A 17,559-nucleotide genomic window follows, 5' to 3' on the forward strand; every position below is an offset into this window, starting at 1 on the left:
TTCTAACATTTTATATAATATTTGCATATTAACAGCAATAAAATGAGAAGACACTTAGAACAAGCTATCATATAAATAATCTTTCAGACCTTCTGGAAGTGGTAAAGGTCTGGTGTTGGTGGTGGCGGTGGCATGTGTCTGTGTGTGTGTCTCTCTGTATATGACACATGCATATAGTAATCCCTCTGTAGTTGTGGTTCCTTTATTAAGTGCTCACTCAAAACTTAAATTAAAACTATTTAAAAAGAAAATTGTGTTATTTTGAACATGCACAGACTTTTTTCTTATTTTTCCTAAGTAGTACACTATAATAACTATTTATATATAATTTATGTTGTGTTAAGTATTATAAGTAACATAAAATGACTTCAAGGGTACAGGAGGATAATGCATATGTTGTATAAAAATACTATGCCATCTTGTAAAAGGGACTTGAACATCCTCAAATTCTGATATTTATAGGGAGTCCTGGAGCTTGCACATACCAAGAGATAAATGAACACATTTACACCCACATATTTGTGTATACACACACACACACACACACACACACACACACACACACACACACACACACACACATAGACATGCAAAGAAGCAAAGCACATTTGTAGCAAAAGTGATACTTTCTTCTTGTCCAGTGATTTGATGGAGAACCCCATGCAAAGCTCTGGTAGGTAAGATGAACATCACAAAAAAGCTCCTTTTTTCTATTTGGTATCCATGTAGTATCAGGGATTAAACTTAGGTTTCAGAGACGCCAGGTGCAAGTGCCCTACCACTGAACTTCAGCCCCAGCTTATCTTTCTTCTCTTACTTCTGTGGCATGAAATCTCATATTTGTGATCAGTGGACCTACTCTTAGGGGAAGATGTTAGCAACATCAGCAATTTGTACCTGAACCATTAAGGGTGTTTTGTTTTTTGGCGCTCTGTTTTGCGCATTTGGTATTAATAATACTGGCAGCTTTCATCTATATTAGTTGTATATTATTGGGTTACAAGTGGTCATAGAGCACAGAAACTTCAAACAAAAGCATTTATTTCCTCACACAATTTCTTGCTGGAATGGCAATACTGGATAGTTGTGTTTTTGAGCTTTTCATAAGGTTATTCTTAAGTTAGTGCCATGGTCTCTGGGAACTTTGACTGGATGGAGGGCTGAACTTGATGACAATCAGTTGATGTTTGCTGGATGGAGGCTTCAGTCAATCCACTAGACCCTCTACAACAACCTGAGTGTCCTGATGCTGTCAGCTGGAGTGTGCAACCCAAAAGGAAATGCCAAAGCTAAGACAAGATGCCTCATATGTTCCGACAATCCTTCACTATTGCCATGCACCACTACTGTTCAAAAGTGAGTCAGTATATCCAGCTCACTCTCAAGATAGGGAAGTAGAACTTCACCATGTGAGAGAAGTGCCATAAAAAATTTTGTGGACACACTTTGATTGCGATACTTTTGCATTATTTTAATAACCTCTCTAGGAGTTTCAGCAGGTAAAATAAAACATCCATTAATACCAGGGCCACTGCAAGTCAAGGATTTGCCATATTGTCTCTTTTCTACCTTGACAATGCTTCTTTCTGTCAAATTATAATTACCTGTCAGTGAAATACACTGAAATGGATGGTACTTCAGGCCAATTAATGCAATTAACCCCTTTAATTATCAAGAAAGTTCATATTTCCTCAGAACAGGGCAAATTAACTTTCTTAGGTGTAGGCTTATTTACTCATAAATATATCACTCTTTCTTTAAAGTAGAATTATAATGCAAGTTTTCCTCCTTTAGCATTTTTTTTCTTCTCTGCTCATGAGAGCCTCCTTCACCAAGGTTATTTTATTATGTGCTTACGCGTCTTTGACTAAGAGTCATTGGACCGCTGTAAATTCTTCACTGTCACAAAGAAAGATTATTTTCATCACAGGGCCATATTTTTACATTAATAGCACCAAAGAGCCATGACCCTAACCATCTGTGCCCTTTGTCCCTTTCCATACTGACTCTGGGGTTGTCTTCCTGACTGACTTTGTCCCATTGAGCACCAGAATCTGTGACGCAGGCTGTGGTGCAATGATCAAATGGATGAGGCTGGACTTAGTGCCTCTGCTAACTGCCCTAGCCAGCTACATCTACGTGAATGAAGCCACCAGGACAGGACAGACCCTGGCCAACCTGCCAGCTGACCACAAACACATGGAGAGCCAAATGCCAATACATGTTGCCACATGGAATAGAAACAAGCCATCCAGTTAACCCTGACTCTTCAAATCTCAGTGTCACAACATTTAAAAGATGCTTGGAGAGTTTTTTTCTATAGCTATAATTAACTACTTGAGCAGCGTTTCATGTATTCTCAGTTTTGTGGTTTCAGATGTCAGCATAAACATAAGAGAAGAGCACTAGAATACCTATGTAAGTGATGTAACTGATCTCTAAATATCTGTAGAATCGATCAAGATCACCAAATATAAAAGCAGCGACTTATGCTCTCAATGCTGCTTGTCTTGTGCAAATAATTTACAAGCTAAGAAGGTGTTTTAATCAGCATATTCTAAAAGTGAGCTCCAGACTGAAATTAATAATGAGCAACAGTAATGTTGGAGAAATAATGCAGGAAGGAGTAATCTAGAGAAAATGAGAGAGGGAGAGAAAGAGAGAGACAGAGACAGACAGACAGATAGAGAGAGACAGATGGTTTTAGCTTTCTCAGGTTGTCACTCAATCACATAGACTTTAATAGGTAGTTGAGAGAAATTTCTAGTTGTGCTGGTTAATTTTAATTAGATAATTAAGTCCTAAAGCATTAGCCAGAGACCTTTTTGGGCATGTCTGTGAAGATGTTTCCCGAGAGGGTTAAATGAATATGAAAATCCCTCCCTGAAGTGGGTGGGACCACTGCAGCACTAGGAGCCCAGACTGAAGAACCAGATGTAGGAGCAGCTTTCTGCACTCACTGTCATGCTTTCTCCAGGGAGATGCACTGTACCTTTGCAATCTGTAAACACAATGGAAGCCTTGTTCCCTCCAGTTGCTTTTTGCAAGATGCTTAATCACAGCGATGAGAAAAACTGTCCCCTGGTTTTCCTTATAAAGCTTTGGACACCTAAGGGAATCTGTCATGTCTCTGATGCTAGTATCTGTGCTCCAAAGCTTTCCTGGGGGACAAACCAGTCAGTCCCCTGAGCAAGGCTCATGTTCTGTGTCCCTACTCTTTACCTCTCCCTGAATCCTGCTCCTGGGCTTTGAATGAAAATCCTAACTTTAGAATATAATAGATGCTGAATAAATACTTGTGGAATACACAGAAAAATATTTAGTAGAATACATTAGATTTTGCTACTAAAACCTTTTCTAACATGAAGATGAACTTTCTTAGGGATAATTTAAAAAAAATAAATAAGAAATAACAGTGAAATAAATTATACTTATCAATGTTCATGTCCCAGTTGCCTCACCCAGTTCTGTCATGCTTTGCCCCCCACCCCCGACTGAGGATTTTCTGACTCTGGAAAACACTAGCCTTTGATTTCCACTAATAATTTTACCTCCGGAAGCTTTTCCGGCTCCATGCAGGATTCAGGCCACTTGGTTGAAGACTCAAGAATAAGTTCTATATAGTTCTCCAAACACATCACAGTTTTACATGGCTAGACTTCTTTGCCTACAGGAAATGCTTATTCATTCAACAAATCTTTTAAAAGATTTATTGATTTTTACTTGTGTGTAATTGTGTATGGATATGCACTCCATGCAGATGTCACAGAGGCCCAAAGACCATATCAGATCCCCCTGAGGCTGGAAGTTGTGAATCACCCAGTATGGGGTCTGGGATCAGAACTCAGATCCGCTGCAGCAGCACACTCTCCTAACCTCCATACCATCTCTCCAGCCCCTATTTGACAAAATTTTAAGTGGTCTTCTAAACTTCAACTCCAAGAATTACTTGGATGTCCAATCTTTTCAGTGTCAAAAGCTGTACTTAATTTTAAAGTTTTAAACCAAAAAGCTCCGTCCTACTCAGATTGTGTGTATATGGTAACTTTTCTCTAAATATCTGTTTCTGGGTGTGCAGCTGCTTGCTAAATTTATCACACAACACTTGATGCATGTTTAGAGTGAATATCGTAATGGTATTAATCCAAATACAGCCCCTCACCATGCCATTCAACTCCCCCCTTTTTTTAGGATTGAAATAATTAAGCTTTTTCAGCTTCCAACTTATTCTCGGACTCCCAGGTTTTCTTTTGAGAGTATTTAACTGCAGCACTATTGCAATTGTTAATGCTATCTTTGACTAACTTTGCTTATTTTATTCTAAAAACAAAACAAAATAAAAAACAAACCAGTGCTACCACAAGCTTTTGCACCTGTACTCCAGCAGCATAGACATTTAAAGCCCAGTTTGTGTTAAACTATTTTTCTTACCCGGATTACTTATACACACAAACCTACCTAGTATTATTATAACTTAAAGTAGCTTTCTTTATAATGCATGATACAAATGGGGCATGAAATGATGTAAATGTTAATTGTCAAATAGTAGGTAAAATGTAAGTAGATTTAACCAAATTAGTCTAGTTAAATATAAAAGTTTAAATCCAAAATAAGTCATATTTCTATCTTAGTCTGTACAAAGGCAAAAACAGCAAATAACCTGTCACTATCTTTTACTTGGTAATAAAGGCATATTCCTTTTGTATATTTATATGTATATATATATATATATAATATATACACCTTTTTATATATCTTCCTTTTATGTCAAAAAAGAAAATAGGGCTGCAGTGAGATGATCCTAGTATTTATATATGTGTTTTGTTGCATATAATTTTTCAGGGTGTATCAAAATGTGCTTTTTAAGAATAAGTGGACATGTTCTGTATTAAGGTCAGTGTGGCATGTGTTATTGAATTTTCTTTCTTTGTATTTTTGTCTTTCTTCTTCCCACTTTAAATCCACTAGAAAAAATAGAGATTCTTCTTTATTTAATGTGGGTGCATTAAAACTTTAGGGATTCTAAATTCTCTCTTCAATATGCATGAACACTTCCAAAGCTTGAATAAGATAATGTGGCCTTAAAAAGTGATCCTTCTATTTCCCCTTTTACTAGAATATAGTATGGAGACAGATAATGCATAATGCTAGGTAATGGATCACATCAACTGAGGCATGCCAATAAATCCTTGCACTGACCTTACACATAATGTTTTTCCAAGAAAAAATGTTTTAAGTGAGGAAAAAAAAATCTCCTCTTCATTGTATTTTGTTGCATTTTCTTTAGTAAGAGAAGGATAATGTTGTCTGCTATGTATTTTTTCTTCTGTTAGTTTTCAGGGACCAGTCAATTTAAATTTGTAATTTAAAAGAATATATACATATGTATATAGTTACAAAACAAGGAAAAATGGTTTGAGAATTGATGCCAAAAGAAGATAGCAAAATAGGTATAGAAAAACACACACAAAACAAACTGCAAATTCAAATGAAATAAATGTGAATCTATTTAGTCAGTAGGAAAGCATTCTACATAATTTTAGTGTAAAGATAGTGCGTCCTGATTGGCTTATCCTTCATGGGACCTTTTGTTCACTCTCAGCAATCCACACAGACACTCATCCTAGCTGATACTGATATTGATCACTAGGTGAGTAATATTGCCACAATGTCAAGTTCATATGGGCATCTTGCAACTTTAAACATGTCCCTGTGTTCTCCCTCAAGGCCTTATTCCAGGCAAAGAGATAACTACTCCTTCAGTCCTTCTGCATTCAATTCATAACTCCACCTCAGGAAGTTTGAAGGGGAATCCAAATACATAACAAAGACTCACATAATGTGACATGTTGGTCTTCTGATATCAGCCTTAGGTATGGCTTCATAACATGTAGTTGCACATGTCGTGTCTGACACAGCTTCCAGTTTTCCCTGGCTTAGTGAGTTTTATCCTAGAAGAGAGAGAACATTTCCTTTTTCTGAAGAATGTAGTATCTTTGGATAAGAGTCTTCTTTCTTGGCTTTTGCTCTTACTTGAATCTAGTATCTACATTTTGAAATTAATTTCATAGTGTTTCCTAAATTGAAGAATACAACCTGCAGATGGTTTCTGATACCAACTTCTTAAAAGAGAAGCAATTCAAACTAAGATTAAAATCATATCAAGTTAAAAATGACTCAATGAGAAGAGGAAAGAATATCAGCTTTTGTCATGTAATTTAAAAATACTTTAAAAATGTATAGAATTCTTTATTTTTTATTGTGGGTACATAAAGGAAAGCTTGGAGCGTTTTCATTTCTGAACTTCCAAATACATCTCATTTCTCTGTCATCACCATGCTTTTTCCATTTTAAAATAGGAACAGTTTTTCAGAATTACTAAACACCTGATGCAGTGTCAGGGGACATTAATGGGCCCCTCCATCATGGTGGCTCCTTTACATAGTTAGATATGTCTCCAACTTATCTGTTTCAAGTAGTAAATCCACATCAGTTTTCATATGAAACTCATCTCTCTGTAAATCCTGCTATCTGACAGAGGAGTGATTACTGATGTGGGACATGAATTCATTGATATATGCATTGCCTCTAAAATAAAATCTTTTAATGCAAACTTAAAAGAAAAAGAAAAAAATCTTCTAATTTTCCATGGTGATTATATAGCATTTCCTATGTTCTCAGCACCAGGTATCAGTATCCCAATATTCTTTTAATCGTTTTCTTGGTAGGAGAAGAAAGGAAGTTGGTGACTTCCATTACCATTAGCCCACATTATTTTAGCTTTGATAAAATATTTGTTTGTTTTCTTTTTTGAAACAGGATCTTGCAATATAGCCTAGGCTGGCCTCAAACTGGCATCCTGCCTTATCCTCTGGAGTATTAGGATTACAAATGCATGCATCACCATAGCTGACTAAGATATTGTAAAGTACCGTAACTTCCTCATTATTCTCAAGTTCTGGTGATACCCAATATCAAGGTATATGGTTTCTTAGTAGGCACAGATTCAGATGCTATCATTTTTCTCACTCACAGTATCCATTGTGACAGGGTGGAGCCCACATTGTGTTATTATATTTTTAGTATCATGCTTTCACTCTTACTACAAACTATTTGGAAAAGAACTCAACCCATGAAACGGTTAATCACAACTTTTCATGAGGGCTACAGAATAAACTTTAGCAATGCAAATTAGAAATTTAGAAAAAGCAAATTATATTGCTACAATTCTACTCTCAGGATGGTTTATAGGAGACAAAAAGAAAAGACAGACTTGTCAGTAAACAACACCTAAGTTTATGACCTGTGAAGCTTATGAGGATAGAATATTATTCATAATGGGATTAATAACATTGATGGGTGAAATGGCAGTGTGAAGGAGGAAGACTTCTCAGTAGTGAGAATTGGTGAGAAAAATTCTGCAAACTTTGAGGCAAGTCATGAAATAGTCACTGAAAACTGATCCATTTTTTCCTGGCCTCAACTTTTTGCTATATTTTTCTGTATTTGGGTAGTAATTTTGTGGGAATATAAATGATGATACATCTTCCTATACATGTAACATCCCAATGCTAATACATTGGTGTGGCTTGACACCACTTCTAATTATGGTTTCTTGTACATAATGCTTCCCATTTAGTTTCCTTGATCAAAAGTCAAGCCTTCTCTAAAATTTGGTGACTGGGAAATTCAGAATCTCTCTGAGAACATACAAAATTGTAGAACAATGCTTCAGAAAATTGATAATTTTCTCTTTGATATTTCAAATTTTAAAAGGGAAATTGGGACTGAATATAGTTACTCTCATTTTAATTAAAGAAGGCACTAATTTTAACCACGTCCATTTCATAAAATGTGCCATGGAATCAATAATGAGCACAGAGAATTTGGAAACGCTCTTCTTTCTGTTTCATTGGAAACATCGTTTCCATCATTAGTGATGAGAAAGAATGGGATCTTTAGAAGCTGAAACAACACATTTTTTTGCACATGCAATTTGATGAAAAAAATAGAGGACCATGTTGTACAGGTACATCTGCTGATAGAAAAGTAAATAAGGAGACAGAGTTTTGGTTTTGGTTTTTAGTACTGTCTAGCCTTTCTCAAGTACGGTGAATTGAGACTCTTACTTTCCATGTCAACTTTGCCTCAGCAGACATCAATGATGTGCCTCTGTTTAGGAAAATAGATATATTCATGGACAGCTAAGAAGAATTCTAGACCTTATTTCTCCTGAAGGTCATGTGCAGGTGGAGAGAAAAAATGTGTGTGTGTGTGTGTGTGTGTGTGTGTGTGTGTGTGTGTGTGTATGTGTGTGTGTGTGTGTGTGTGTGTGTGTGTGTGTGTGTGTGTTGTGGTTATTACATGAGAAATACAAATCAATGATAGGCTAATGATAATCTATTGGTATTAGATAAGGCAACCTAAGATTCATCGTCAAAGGAATAGAGGTATAGGGAAAACTTAGGTTTATTTTCTTCCTGTCAGGTCCTGTGAACCACAAGTTCTTACATTTGTATCTTTTCTCTTTTAGGATCAACTCCAGTGGACTCTTGTGTACTGTGAGTATCTTACCAATTATTGATTCTCCAGTTCAGGACTAGGATTTCATTCTGAAGATCTGTAGTCATGACCAGCTGTTAATCATCAACGTCCAGAAATTTCTTACCTTATTACACCTAGACTTTGTGACTTAATTCTAGACAATAGGATACCATGGAAATGGTGGTTTGTGTATAAAAGTAAGAGATATCATGGGTTACTTCTTCCTCTTGAATCATCTGCCCTGGAGGAAGCTAGCTGTCACACTCTGTGGATATATGTTTGGCAAGGAATGTGGATCTCATGTCAATAGCCATTTATTGCATGCTTAGATGACTAGTCCACAAGCATATTGACTACAAGCTCATGAAGGTTCCAGTCTAGATTCACATAGCTACTTTGTTTCTGGACTTTTGACACTTAGAAATTATGTAATATAATACAACTTTGTTGTTTTAAAATGCTAATATTTGGGAATAGCTTGTTGCTATTATAATAGACAAGTGATTGACCTTGTCTCAGACACTTCAGTTCTGTGAGAACCCTCTTGTTAGAGTGAAGGTATGTTAAAGTCAGTTGCAATACAGAGGAAAATGGCTCAAGCCTAGGTAAGAGTGTGTTCACTGAATTCATAGGTGAACCTATGGATATCTATCTAATACCCAGGTGCTTAAAAAGATAGATTTAGTAGATGATGAACCCTTCTGTGGATTCCTCTATCTTTGGAATAATAGCCATTACAAATGACAGCTTACCCTGGAAGATAGTAAGAATCATCCTAGGTGGAATGACAGACTAGTGCCATATAAACTAACAAGCAAGCAAATGAACAAAAAACCCAACACCTGAAAGATGACAGTATTGTCCTTAAAATGCCAAATGGACTATCAGAGATGATGATACACTTCTGAAAAGTTGCAAAGCAAAAGTGTTCCAAATTTCTCAGGGATATATGTAAAATATGGAGCAGAAAGAGTGTAAAAGCAAAGGTGATATGTGACTTGAAGGAAATGGTGTTTGAAGGTACAAGGGAGAAATATATGAACTCAAAGATTGTGAGAACATGCACAAGACCAACACAAGCTCAAGACAGAGATAATCCCAGCATCAGGCAGGGAAGGCAGGTATCCCCAGTTGAGGAGCTATTGGTATTTGATTACTACTGGAAGAGGAAAATCCAGTCTTCTTCAATGGAGTAATATCTGGTACATCAACTGCACTCCAGGGCAAGCCCCATGACCATAGTATCTGGCTAACACAAAATGAATTTGATGTTTTTGTCATCTAAAGAGAGAAAATATAAAATTGGGTGGGTAGGGAGGAGTTGGGGAAAGTTGTGAACATGATCAAACTACATTGTATGGAATTTTCAAATACTAAGTTCATTATATTTTTTAATATCTTAGTGGGAGCAATTCTCTACCTAAAAGTTGAGTATTCATTGAAGAACATTAGAATTTTCATCTTTGCTTCTTGAGACTCGTGAAAGCTGGTCTTCATTTGTAAAGCAAATAGGAAGGAAATATTGTGAATGCACAGATGTTCATCCACTGCATGGAGCTCACATCTTAGTATCTCCCACAAGCAGGCCTCCTGTGTCATTGACTGCATCATGAAAGGAATCCATCACACAAATTCCAGAAATCTTTGCTCCATGACAACAAATTTCATGAGTAGCATCAATCAGTTAGTAACACTATGACTACAACCACATTTTCACAGTTTCTCAAAATGTTCATTGCAGAGAATTAGTTGTGATTTTTTTGTCTATTGGCCTTCGACCCTGAAGAAGTCAAGGAAGTGAAGAGCAGATGCTTCTGAAAGAGTTAAAACCACTTTGACATAACATTCTATTGAGTATTTAATTCAACAAGCCCAGCATTTGTCAACATAGTTCTCGTTTTCTGGCTTTAGTACACCTTGACTATGAACAAATGTTGAAGCATGTTAGAGGTTTAAGGCAGGTGTTGTTTCCTATTATCCCACAGTCTGGCAAACAATTCTCTAACTTCACAATTGGCCAACACATATTTAATATTTTTTTCTCAAAACACTTGTCTCAGTGGATCTACTTGTCAGCTAGGACAGAGAGAGAGTTTTCTTTTAAAACAGAAAGTTATGTTGAAATGTTGTCAAAAGTCTCTAATAGTTTGTTTATTGGCACAGTATATTCAAAAGATTCTTGAGGAGTTGCCTTAAACCAGTGGACATCAATGTCCACCACAACTACATATTATGTGGTTTTCCAGAGAATATTCTGAGTAGTCAGTGTGTAGTGAGAGAAGGGAAGAAGGGGGCACTGGGAAGTGAATTTGTCCAAATTTATTTATAACACTGATACTTCTAGAAAACAAAGTATGATTTCCTTTTACTTGAAAAGGGTTTTCAACCAAGGCTGTTTCCTTGGTGACATATGGCAGGGCTTCAGTAACAACCAGAGCTACTTACTAAAATGTTTGGAGGTGAATATTTCAGCAAAACAAACAAAAAATCCAAATGTAAATATGATATGAATTGGAATACTAAAGTCTTATGCCTCCAGCAAGGGGCACATATGTGTATTTCTTGGGCATTTCTGTTAATTCATTGAAACACTTTAGAGATGATGTCCTAGGAAAGAGCAATTTGGTAGAGAATTTGAGCAGTGATACTCTGTAATCACTAAGGTTGATTTAAAGATTGTTGATATCCTAGATGCAAAGGAATAGAGATAAAAAATCCCCAAGGTATAGTCAGGCACTTTTTAGTGTGGTTACCCTATTTTACTCCTTTTATACTTTGTTACACCATTGCCTAAGGGCTCATTCTCCACTCTGTGCTTGTGGATTTATATATGTAATGCTGGAGGTGTAGTCAATGTTGTTGCCCTCTGTGATCTGACTTTATCTTCTTCCCTCGAGTAGCTGAGCTTCTGCTTTGGTCTTTGATTTTTAAACATATTCTTGAAACTTTCTCATTTTATTTTATAGAGTATATTTTATACTCAAATCCTTAATTTAAAGCCTTCTCAGTTTCTCATTTCCTAAAATAATAAGACCCATGAACTTCATTTTCCTATTGCTCTGCTTCACTTCTCCGGGCTCTGTGCCTAAGACCTCTCCACTAACTTGTCTTTTCCTTCTCTGTGCCTTTTGAGGATGGGTATGTGTCTCCCAAAGGCCCATATACTAAATGCATTGTCACAAGCATGGAGTTCTTCTGTGAGGTTGTGGAATTATTAAGAGATGAGAAGGAGGAAGGAGGAAATTAAGTTGTCGGAAGTATACTGTTGAGGAGATATTGGGACCCTGATGCTCCTGCTTTTTTTTCCTTGTCGCCAGGAAATGATTGTTCTCTTATGTATTTGCAGACTTGTTCTTTCTCATCACAGGCCCTGGGCAATGAGGTCAGTTACTGAACTGAAATATCTGAATGTATGAGCCAACATGAATCTTTCCCTTTTAAATGGATTGTCTCAAGTGTTTGGTCATATCAACAGAAAGCTGACTAAACAGTAGCTTCATAATTGTAATCATTCTGCTGTTAAATATCGCTATGAAATTATCATATTCTGTTAAGCACATGAAAATATTTTGCAGAATATTCCAGAAGTCTACTTGAAGTTTACATTCCTCAAAGGTCTGCAGGGTGATGCATAGTCAGGTTCACATGCATTTTACTTATCATACTTTCATCTTCTGGCTTTGATCATCAGTAACATAGCTTCCATATCACTGCTTCTCTTTGTCAGCACCTAAAAAAGTCAATCTTCTTATCTAGATTATTAGTCGTTCTCAGCTGTTTCTAATTCTACCATTAGATGGTGAATAGGTAGCAGGGTTTTCAGATCTTGAAAGCAGAGAAGGAAGCAGCAGAAGCCACTAGGGTGGCATTTTCTCACCATGGAGCATCAGGAAGATTATGTTCCTTCATTATTGCACATTTACTTATTCAGGGTATAGTTAGGAACACACAATGCTGATTAGCAAAAGTCCTGACTATAACAAGCATTAATTCACTTACTTGTAAGGAGCTATACCTAGGTCTCTTTGGGTTAGAAAGTGTCTCCCAGTCTATCTTTGGCTACATTATAGAAGACTTTGTCGCTTTGGCCTCCACGCTGTAGGTTTTTTTTTCCATTTTCTTTCTTTCTTTTCTTTTTCTTTCTCTTTTTTTCTGCAGCCATTATGAGTGTAGTGCTTGAGATAATCATTAATAATATTGTCTTTTTCTGAAAATCTGCAGAGAATTCTAATGGAGATGAAAGTTTCTAAGAGTTGCCTAGAGTGGATGGGGACATAAAATAATATCCTTTGAGAAGCATTGCCATCAGCATACGAATGAATAACTTAGTTGGATGTGGTGGCACATAGCTGCATTCCCAGAAGCTGGAAGGCTGAAGCAGAAGATCAGACTAGACCATACTGCAGAATAAAAAGACCTTGTCTCAACAAATCAATACAACCAAGTTTTTTTAAAAAAAGATATGACAATTGCTTCATGTCAAACTCAGAACTTTGTTAGGAAAGTTCTTGAAGGCATACAGTGTATCCAATTTGCTCTCAAATCTATTCACCCTCACCCAAACATTTCTAAATAACATTTTTATCTTTTCAGTATGTTCCGACTTTTCAGTATCTCCTCTGTATCCGTCTCTGTGTAGCAACACTACTTATCTACCAGCAGGCAGTGACCATGAAGAACATTATCTGAGTCTCTTCTGTTTGGGGTATCATTAGATCACCTCTCTCCCACTGCCATTCCCTGGCTTAGACACTATTCTCAATGTTCTAGAAGGATCCTTTACAGTTTCTGTCTAATTTGGAAAAAGCTATTTCAGAAGAGCATCTTTCCTCCCTGGCTCTGAGGCTGTTTGCTTCTCTTTCTAGCAGCATGAGCAAAGGGCACTACTTAAAAGTAGGAAGTTAGAGGGTATTCAGAATTCTTCTCTGTTAAATATGTGGAGTATGTCATTTCACTCTTCTTGGTTGATGACCAATTGTTGCATTCTAGAGTTCCATGTGATGGTGTGGGAACTAGCTTAAAAAAATAATAAACCCAAATCACACTTTTGTCTAAGCATTTTAAATGCCCATACAAGTACAGTGTGTCCACCAGCCATTTAACACTTATACTTCTGATTCATTCAAATTATAGTAATTAACTGTAATCATATAGAAATAAACCAAAATTTGCCACAGAGTGCTTGTTTAAAGGCATCCATTCATTATGAAAGCTTTCAAATGTCAGTGGATGCATAATAGATTAGAATATGATTTTCGTCACAGGATTTCCTGTTACACTATTGTTTCTTCTCATGTAACTGTTTGAGTCCACCAATTTTCCTTCTCTGGATTTTTACATTCTTGCTGTTAACTCATCATAGATAAGCTCTGCCACCTCTGTAAGTTTTGCCTTTGGAAACTGGATATAGGAAAACTTCAGAAATAACATTATTCATGAGCTTCAAAGGAACAGAATGAAAAGTGGACGCTTCCCAAGAAGTAAAGTGAAGAACTAATAACCAAAGAAAAGTAGAAAAGTAGGGCTCCATGATAAATTGGTTTAATTCCTCAGACACCTTGCAAGACTACTGAAACTCCATGGGTTGTTCCTGGGCTGGATGTGGACTTGAGTTGAGCCAGTAATTCCTTCTACATTCACAGTTTATATATGGCAATAATGTAGAGATCAGTATTGATCTTGAAGATAGCTGGCATGACAGGTTCAACTATGTCTTAGTTTGATCAATTCTTAGATGTGGAGCCAACCTTACAAATCTATTCCTCATAAAATTATGATCAGACTAACCGCACTTATATTCTACAACTATGTTAAACTCAGCATTTACTTCCAATTACCTTTTAATTAGATTTTTTAAAGGATTTTCTATATAAACAGTGATGTCTACAATTAGATAGGAATAGTCTTCTATTTGTTAGCTACATTCCTTTCATATATTTTTATTTGCCTGTTGCAGTGGAATATTTAGTCAGAGCTTAGACTTGTCTGGTTCTCCACTTTAGTGGGCTAATATTCTCTCTAGTATTTGCTGTTAAGCATGACACTGACTTTAGGCTTGTGTACGTGTTTGTGTACATGTTCACAATAAGGAATGCCCTTCTATTTTTGCTCTTTCACAGGGTTTGTGATAGGATCACAAGTGAATATTAAATTTTGTTATTTTAAAACTTTAATTGGAATGATCTGATAGCTTTTCTTCTTTGTTTCATGTTTTTCAGACAGTGTGTTTTGATCATATCTCTTCCCCTCCACCAACTCCTCCCATATCGTCCTCACCTCCATACCCACATATCATGTCTCTCTCTGTCAAAAACAAAACAATACAAAACAAACAAACAAAAAAACTAGCAAGAAAAGAACCCACAAAAACAAAGCAAAGTACACATAAATATGGAGTCTATTTTGGGTTGGCCAACTTCTCCTGGGCATGGAACCTGCCCCAGGGTGTGGTTGATAGATCCGGTGACATGCCATTGGGGAAAACTAATTTTCCCCTTCCCAGGAGCAATCAATTGCAAATAGCTTCTTCTTCTTCTTCTTCTTCTTCTTCAGTGTGGGACTTAGTGTTTACTTTTCCTTCTCAGTGTTGAGACTTTCTTTAGTCTGTTAACGTGAAAAATTATGTTAATTTTTCCTTTTCTAATGCAAACTGAGTATATGCCAGCTGAATTTCTCTTGGCCATGGCATAATATTATGTTATTTATTGGCAATGTATTATTCTTTTTACTTTTTTTAAAGTTGATTTGTTAATACTTTAGGGCTCTATATTAATTTTCTATCGGAATATTCACTGAGTTTCACCAATTACGTTGATCAATAAATATTGCAGAGTTTTGTGGGACCTAAATTTATTATGGCATGGCTGAATTCTCTGGGTTCCCCGGTCAAGGTCCAGTTTCAGTGAGATTACATTTTTGACTAGAGACTCAAGAGAAAAGTCAGTCTCCGAATACTTCAGGGTTTGGGCAGAATTTATTCGCTTATGTTTGGAGCGCTACGTTCCTCATTTCCGTGGTGGCTGTCAGTATGGGGTGCTCTCAGCAATTAGAGGCCGGCTTCATTCCTTTTCAAATGCTCCTCACAATCACCAGGCCAGCAATGCCATAGCAGACCCTGTTTTGGAAACTCTGCTTCTTTACTCAGCAGGGGACATTCTCTCCTTTTAAACAAACATACACGTGATTTGATCAGGTTCATCTAACTAGGCTTCTGCTTTAAGAATAACTCTACCTACAATCTCGCCTAGCCACTGGGGTAAAAGCGGTCATATTCGAAATTCCAGGCATTATGCAGAACAGGCCTCAGAGTGGTCAAGATTCTTGAGTCTAAGTTGCAATTTAGCCTGCCACAGGATGCCATCTGGTCCTTAAAGATTCAAGATCTTGCCAAAGCACAACTCATTCTCTCTCGCGCCCAAGGGTTCCAAGACTTCCACCCTGTTATAAAACTGGCTTAGGCCCAGAAGCTCATCTAAAGCTCATTAGCTCAAAAGTCCAAATCCTGAGTCAGAGAACTGTCAGAAAAGAGGCAAGCTGCTGCTCTTCATGCAACAAGCAATCAGAAAGACACAAAGCCACCAGTTTAAGAAAGCAACTGATATGGTGGCCACAAGTTTGACCAGACCATCCTTGCAACTCATTTTACCTTTGTTTGTATCCATAGCAGAGTGAGATCACCATCCAACTGGGAGCAACCTCTCAAGCGCAGGCACAGTTTGATCTGTGTGCAAAATGATACATTTGCACTGCACATTGCTTTTTATTTGTCATGTTTCGGTCTTTTGAGAGCAAGTTCAAGTTGGCTTCCAACTTGCTGTGTAGCCAAAGATAACCTTGAGGAACATCTTCTGTCTTTACCTTCCAAGCATTGGGATTACACTTGTGCAACTTTGCCCTTAGCCCATTCAGTAGTGGGCATCAGCCCAGGGCCTCAAGCAGGCTAGGCATATATCTGAGTACTGAGCCACATTTGAGTCCTCTATTTTCAAAGCATTGCTTTCTGTTTTCATATTTACTATTCTCTTCTCTCCCATTGCTCTGAGTATAATTGGCTACCCTCCCTTCTAATGAAGAAAAGACCATCAATTTAAAATGTTTTTTTATCTATATAATAAAACTGTCTATTTTTAACTTCATTCAAAACTAAAATTTCTATGTTTTACTTTAATTCCACTCCAAAACACGATGTATTATATTTTTATTGGCCCAAATTGTGTTCTAATTTTTGTATGCGTATGATTTCTTCATTGGTCCATGAATTATTTAATATGAAGTCTAGATACATAGGGAGATTTCCTAGACATATTTATATTTTGATAATTTGCATTTTGCTTCACTTTGGAAAGGGAGTATAAAAATTTCAACTTTTAAGAATATTTGAAGCTGGGCGGTGGTGGCGCATGCCTTTAATCCCAGCACTGGGGAGGCAGAGCCAGGCGGATCTCTGTGAGTTCAAGGCCAGCCTGGGCTACCAAGCGAGTTCCAGGAAAGGCACAAAGCTACACAGAGAAACTCTGTCTCGAAAAAACCAAAAAAAAAAAAAAAAAAAAAAAGAATATTTGAAAGATATTTATTTTATAATCTATCATCTGATCATGTATATTTTATAAGCTCATTAAAAGATTATGAATCTTAAACTATTGGGAGTATTGCTACAATAACTGGCTACTGGGTTCATATTGTTAACAAAGTCATTTCATTTTTTAATGTCTTTCTTGGGACCATGAGATAGCTCCAAACATTAAGGCAGACCTTCAGTTACAGACTTGTTTGCAGAAGCGCTTTCCTTCCCTGGACACTGAGAATTTCTGACAAAAATATGACAACTCTTTAGTGAGATAAGAACGGCTAGGTCAAAGTGGCCTGACTACCTAGCACACACGGGAGAAAGGAATGTTTTTGTTTCTCATTTCAATCCCAGTTCCCCAAATGTAACCCAGCAGGCAGTGGTACATTGTCTTGGGTGAATTTGCATCTGTTACAGTGGATGTTTTTCTATATTCTCCACTCACTTTC

Source organism: Peromyscus eremicus, chromosome 3 (genome assembly GCF_949786415.1).
Source record: "Peromyscus eremicus chromosome 3, PerEre_H2_v1, whole genome shotgun sequence".
In the NCBI taxonomy this organism is placed as follows: domain Eukaryota; kingdom Metazoa; phylum Chordata; class Mammalia; order Rodentia; family Cricetidae; genus Peromyscus; species Peromyscus eremicus.